Source organism: Mastomys coucha, unplaced genomic scaffold (assembly GCF_008632895.1).
Source record: "Mastomys coucha isolate ucsf_1 unplaced genomic scaffold, UCSF_Mcou_1 pScaffold12, whole genome shotgun sequence".
Lineage (NCBI taxonomy): Eukaryota > Metazoa > Chordata > Mammalia > Rodentia > Muridae > Mastomys > Mastomys coucha.
This window is the reverse complement of record NW_022196894.1, coordinates 46,005,066-46,012,460: the sequence shown is the minus strand read 5'-3', so window position 1 is coordinate 46,012,460 and position 7,395 is coordinate 46,005,066.

The window sequence follows — 7,395 nt, the reverse complement described above, 5'->3', positions numbered from 1 at the left end:
GCACAAATATCCTAACTTAGTTCTTTTGGACTAAAGCCATGGTTCAGGGACAACTTATTCATATGTACCACCAGCTTTTTATGTGACTCTTGGGGATTTGAACACAGGTCAGCGTTTTACCAAGAAGCCTTTCACTGCTGAGCTATCTCTTGGCCCACAAGTCCTGTTCAAATTTTTAAAAAGAAACATAAAATAGTTCTCTGAGCTTAACCCATGAAGTCTGCCTTTATATGTGAGATGGTACCAATATTCCATATTAGGACATGTCCTAGTTAGGGTTTCCATTCTGGAAAGAGACGCTGTGATCAAGGCAACTCATAAAGGCTAACATTCAATCGGGAGTGGATTACAGTTTCAGACTTTAGTCCATTATCACTTTGGCAAGAAGTAGAGTAGCTTGCATGTAGATATGATGCTGGAGAATACAGCACCTTGCATGCAGATATGATGCTGGAGGAGCCAAGAGTTCTACATCTTGATGCAAAGGCATCCAAGAGAAGACTATCTCACTGGTCATAGCTTGAATTTAGGAGACCTCACAGCCCACCTTCAGAGAGATACACTTTCTCTAGCAAAGCCACACTTTGTTGGACTCTCATTCCCTATAAGCCAAACATTCAAACACGTGAGTATATGGGGGCCAACCCTATTTAAACTACCACAAGGCTGTTCCAGGATTTTAGGGGCTTTAACCGTGTGTGATTTGGGGGCACAATCCTAGTGAAAGGACGCAAAAAAAAAAATCAGACACATAGGAGAGTATTTATTTAGAATGAGAAGCATGTAAAGCTTTGAATATTTTTAAAGCTCACTAAAATAAAATGGTCAAAGTTTCTTTGCTATTTATTCAATTGGTATATGAACTGAGGAAGGTTAGCTCCTCTGAAATATGGACTGGCTCTCGAGATGAGATGGGCAATCCACTGTGGCAGATGTGACATTCTAGAATATGTACAGTTAGGTCATTACTTTCACTCAGGCCACTTAGGACATTTAGAGCACTTTCCTCATGCTTTGACAAAACATAGACATTGCCAGGAAGCCATATGAAAGGAACTACAGCTCAGCAAACTACCCCCAAAATAGGAGCAAGGGATTTGGTTTGCTTTTATTTATAGTTATTTTATCATTTTTAAATTGTGTTGATTGTGTGACTATAGGTTGAGTGTGTGCTCATGAATGGCAGTATCTGCAAAGGCCAGAGGCATCCAATTCCCCTAGAGCTGGAGTTAGAGGAGGTTGTAAGCTACTCGACATGGGTTCTGGGAGTCGAACTCAGGTTTTTAGTAAGAGCAAAATGGCCTCTTTTGAAATATCTCTTTAGTCCCTGGTTTGGTTTGATTTTCTTTCTTCATTTATTTTATTTTATGTATTATTTGTATGCATATACACATATATATGTATACACACACATATATGTGATTATACACACACATATTGAGAGATGTGGCATATGCTTGTCACAGCTGGTAAATGGAGGTCAAAGGTAACAACATTCAGGTGGTGGTTTCTCCTTCCATCACTGGTTCCCAGAATCAAACCAGCTCATCCAGGACTGTCATCCACTGTGTATCTCAATGGGTCCAGATGAAAGGATTTGAATGCTCTCTGCACACACACAAAATTACAAATTAGAGGTCATGGATATGCTAATTGTCTTTCTCTGATTATTATACAAGACATGCATATACTGAAAAATAACACTGTACCTTATAAATATGTACAATTATGTGTTAAAGATAAAATGACTCTTGCTGTTTCATATAGGTTCCCTGCTCCCCAAAAACAAAGTTTCTCTGAGCAGCCTTGGCTATCCTGGAACTCACTCTGTAGACCAGGCTGGTCTTGAAATCACAAAGATCCACCTGCCTCTGCTGCCTACACCTCTACCTCCACCTCTGCCTCTGCCTCCAGCTCTTCCTCAGTGCTAAGATTAAAGGCATGATCCACCATTGCCTAGCTTTATATAGTTTTAGGGATTAAAAATCCTGATTTTTGTTTGTTTGTTTGTTTGTTTTTAAGAAAAAAAAAATTTAAATTGCTGCCTGACAAAAGAGCTCAGCAATGGCATCTACTGTCATTACCAGGCATCTAGGACAATAAAAACTGTTTTGGCTACTTCATAGTGCTCAGTGATCTTATAATTCTAATCTGATATCTGTTGGTTTTGAGGGTTGTATGTGACAGTGTGTGTGTGTCACTGGGGATTAATCCTTGATCCTCATGCCTGCTAGGCAAGCTCCCTCTCAATGAGCTGCATCTCCCGCTCTGTGTTTACTTTTTCTTTTGTTACCAAGTTTAATAATTTATTTAACAGCTTCTGATTCATCCTAACCCAAATATCTCACAATCACTATTTTAACATGTATGGAATTTCTGATTTGGCATTAGTAAAACTACCTGATATGCTAAACCCACTAAATAGAGCATGGCATTTAGAATGTTAATTTCAGCCTCTCTATACATGTTGGAAATTTACTACAAGTGACCTATTGCATTGAATAAATATTATTTTCTATGATGTATTTTAAAGCCTCTCCCTTGGGTCTACTGAATTAGCAGTCAAATACTAGACCATAGAACTCACTCATTAGAAGCTCGGAAACACACAACCCAAGATGGAAGAACTTGGCTGTCAGTTTGACAAGGGCGAAATTTAAGAGCCCTTGCTTAATCCACTGAACCCAATGTGAAGATGTGAGATAGAGACTCTGCCCTCCCTTCAGCGCTGTAGTCAACGTGTGCTCCTGCACCAGCTGGCGGACATGAGCCTCCAGAAGCAACCTCACCGCACGTAGGCTGAGCTGGGTTAAGCTTCGAACCAGCTGGCACCTCATCCCTCCTTGGGCATGAGTCTAAAAATCTTCTCTTAGACACAGATGCATCGGCATAAAATCTGTCCTCAGGCCCAAGAACGGAGATTTTTGGCTACATTTGCATAATATGTCATTCCAACACAGTGATTGGAACGGCAGGGGTGGAAATTGTGTTAAAATCCAGCAAGCAGAGGAAGAAGAATTCAGACACTGTTGGCATCAGACCCACGGTTCTAAGAAGGAATGGGGGAAAATGGGCAGGGGCTTTCTGTAGAAAATTCTGGAATAATATAATATGCCAAACTGCTAATAGCAGCTATCTGCTAGAGAAAGCATTACTGGAAGGCTTTTCATTGTACAACTCTAAAATGTTAAGTATTTATACATGTGCATTACTTATAAGAACAGAGAAATAAAAATAATTAGGAGGAATGGCACATTCATAATTAATTCATCAGGAATTACACCCTAGGTCCTCTTATTTAACTTCTGGGTGGTTGGGAGGATTGAGTAAGAATGCAGATATGGTTGTCGCAGTGCACATAGGGATGTCAAAGAACAATCTCAGGTATCAGTCCTCATTTTCTGTCTTGTTTTGAGAGGCATGGAGCATGGGGAGACTCTCTCTTGCTTGCCATGTGTGGTGCTTGGCCCAGGGAGTGGCACTATTTGGAGATGTGGCCTTGTTGGAATAGGTATGGTCTTGTTGGAGGAAGTGTATCATTGTGGGTGTGAGCTTTAAGACTCTTGTCCTAACTTCCTGGAAACGAGTCTTCTCCTACATGTCTTTGGAACAAGAGGTGGAACTCTCAGCTTCTCCAGCACCACATCTGCCTGGATGCTGCCATACTTCCTCCTTCATGATAATGGAGTGAACCTCTGAACCTGTAAGCCAGCTCCAACTAAATGTTGTCATTTATAAGAGTTGCCTTGGTCATGGTGTCTGTTCATAGAAGTAAAACCCTAACTAAGACACCATGGTACTATATACCCTAGGCAAACTAACCTACAAGCTTATGAGGGAATTCTCCTATCTCTATGTCCTATCTTGCCTTAGAGGTGCTAGGATTACAGATGTACCCCTCTGTATCTGGGTTTTACATGGTGTTTTAGGATTTTTTTCTTTCTATGAAGAGATACCATGACCATGGCAACTTTTATGAAGGAAAACATTTGATTGGGGCTGATTCAGAGGTTTAGTCCATTATTGTCATGGCAGGAAGTGTGGCAGCCTGTGGCAAACATGGTACTGAAAAGGAGCTGAGAGTTCTACATCAGGATCTGTAGGCAGCAGAAAGAAACAGTGAGCCACTAGGACTGGCTTGAACTTGTGAAGTCTCAAAGCCTGTCCCTAGTGACAAACTTCCTCCAACATGGCTACACCTACCCCAACAAGGATACATGTCCTAATAGTGCTACTCCCTATGGCCTATGGAGGGCATTTTTATTCACACCACCACACACATGTCCCAGGGATCTGAACTGAAGTTGTCAGGCACTTTACCCACTGAGCCATCTCTATGGATCCTTAGTTTTAAACCAGTGGCAGGGAATTTCTTCCCTTGGCTTTCCATGTGTGAGGAAGAGGCTGGGCTTTCCTTCACAGATCCATTGATTCTTTGTCTTCTTTGTGGAATGCACCCCCCCCCATACAGTGGGTTTGCTTGGTGTTCACACTGAGGCCAGATAGCAAGTATAAAATAAAGACTTTTAGTTCATCTTCAATAGTACAGGATTCTTTAAATCAATAGTGCTGGAGAGAAATCATTTCATTAATGAAGATATTTGGCCAACATACTAAATGGAGACTTTCACCTGGCACAGCAAATAAAATGTCTCTGATAAAATACTATGGAGATAAATGATAGTTCCTTATTCAGTGCTCATCAGAGATGATCTAATTTGCTGCATAGACTCTAACTTGTTAAGAAGTCTCTCTTTGAAAGCTAATGCCATGATAAATTTTAATTGTGTGGATAGAGCCAGCTTCAAAGCTATATTAATTATACATTTAAGCTCTACATACAAGCTCATACATTACAATATGCCCAGAACATGTAAAATATAGTGTGAGCCAAATTAAAATATGCCAATTTCCTCAGTCGTTATTTGCCATTGATATACTATAGTTATTTCAGTCCAGCATTTATAAACATTAAATTATTGCTGTACTTTCTTAGCCACTTTGTATCCTTAGAGAGAGCTTCGTGGTCTGGTTAACTCTCCGGCAAGACATTTTACTTCTGTGGAATACTAAGTAGATACTCAGAATGCCTCTTCTCATCCAAAATAAGTATTCTTATAAGAAGAGTGAATGCTGCAAATATTGGCCTTCATGTCGCAAAGATTGCCACAGTGTCTACCCAACCAACAGCCTTCCTATCCTCACACTGTGGTGCTCTCACATTCTTCATCCCTAGTATAACACAACTCAAGGTACCAAAGTCCCGCTATATTCAGGCATATATTCCCTTCTTCAGAAGCAGTCTCGGTGCCTCTAAGGAAAGGAGCTATCAGCAAATTCTTACCACCTTTGATGACAAAAGAACTTCATCCGATGTCATGTCCTACATTAAGACTCTCCCTTGAGAAATCTGTACCCACCCTTGGGGGTGTTTTACGTTGGGTGACTCTCAAATAAGCCCAAGCTCTTGGGTGTCTTCTACCTGCTTATGAGAGCCTCTTTCTTCCTAACCTTCACATGCAAATCTATATTGGAATGTCTTTTATTAAATGGCAAAGTCAGAGAGAGAAGCTAAATTAGGTGATACATTTAATATGATCGTGAATGTTATACATATGTGATATATCACATCGAAAACATTAAAGGCACATGCCTGCCATCTCAACACTGAGAAGGATGAAGCATGAGGATTGTGAATTTAAGACCAACCCGGGCTAAAGTATAAAGCCTTGACATGAAAAACAAAAAGAAGTATGCTGGAAGATGGAAGAGACAGATATTAAAATGAAATTTTTATAAGCAAGAACCTTGTGGATCAGCAGATGAAAGCATTCGCCTTGATCTTGGTTGCCCCCCAAAATTAGATGGTAAGACCCAATCACTGCCCCACATACATTGGTTTCAGAAGAAACAAAGCTAGAACTGAGACAGTAAGCTCCTCTTTGCTCTCCAGCATACACAAGCCAAATGATGTCATGCAAACTATGAGGAGAACCTTACCAAACTGGGAACACTGCAGCCTATAACATCAACCTGCCAGCCGCTGTGTGGACTGGCATGATAGTGGCATGACCATTATGTGAGTAACCACATGCTCTCTGGTTGGCCTGATTCACAGGAGGAAATTCATACCTACAAACCAGGTAAAAGTCCATGCCTGAGAACACTATGGATCCTAGTGGGGAACCTACTACTGATTTGACATAGAATCAATTTTTTGTTTTGGTTTGGTTTTTTTGGGTTTTTTGAGACAGGTTTTTCTGTGTAGCCCTGGCTGTCCTGGTACTCTATAGACCAGGCTGGCCTCGAACTCGGAAATCTACCTGCCTCTGCCTCCCAAGTGCTGGGACTAAAGGTGTGCGCCACCACCGTCTTGCTATTCTTTTTCTATATTTCTTCTTCTAAGGTTCAGGGAGTATTGTAGAAGAAGACACAGAAAAAAATGTAAGCACTGAGTACTAGAAGAGAGGGCTACAGAATGCTATTTTCTGGGCATGATGCAGCCTTTGAAATTATGAATTCATAGAACCTGTGATTGTTTGTACCAGACTTCCATACGACTAATCATGTCAATAGTCATTTGGGAGATATTTGGCTAATGATGGATGCTAGAGGAGGTTGAATCGTTATCCACAATTATGTGTCCACTGGAGTGTGTGTAAGTCTCCAGTGGATAGTTCCTCACCTTCTGGCAAGTGGATGGTCTGGTTAAACTTAGAAGCTCACAAAACAAAACAGAAAGATGTGAATGTAGAAAAGGGACTTCTGGGATGAGGGGCTAACAGAAGTAAGAGGGATGTAAGAGAGGGAGTAAGGTGGTAGTAATCAAAATGTATTATATACATACATGAAATTGTCAAAGAATAAATTTGTTAAGTGAGAAATATGAATGTCACTGGACATTCTTTCTTTTCCTTGACAATAATGACGATTCTCCAGAGTGTTTTCATTTAATATAACATTGACATTATTCATTAATTAATTTGTAGTTCTGGGGAGCTAACCTGGTCTCACACAGACAGTACCTAGTACTCAGATCACATGCCTAATATCCTTACTGTATTATAATTGAGGGTGTTTCATGCCTCACTGAGCATTAATGATGAATCAATTTCCCAGTTCCTGGAGCTATCTAATCCTATTAGTGCCACCATCTTGGTCACCATCCAGAAGCAGGCAGGGAAAGAAAGCATCTTCAAAGGTGTGACACTACTGTACACCTAAAAGTATGGGAACAAAAGGCTACCACCAATCACATTCCCTATAGCAACATCTCTCAAGGAGGTTTTATTTGTTTTGGTTTGGTTTGGTTTGGTGTTTTGAGATGGGGTTTCTCTGTATAGCCCTGGCTGTCCTGGAACTCACTCCATAGACCAGGCTGGCCTCGAACTCAGA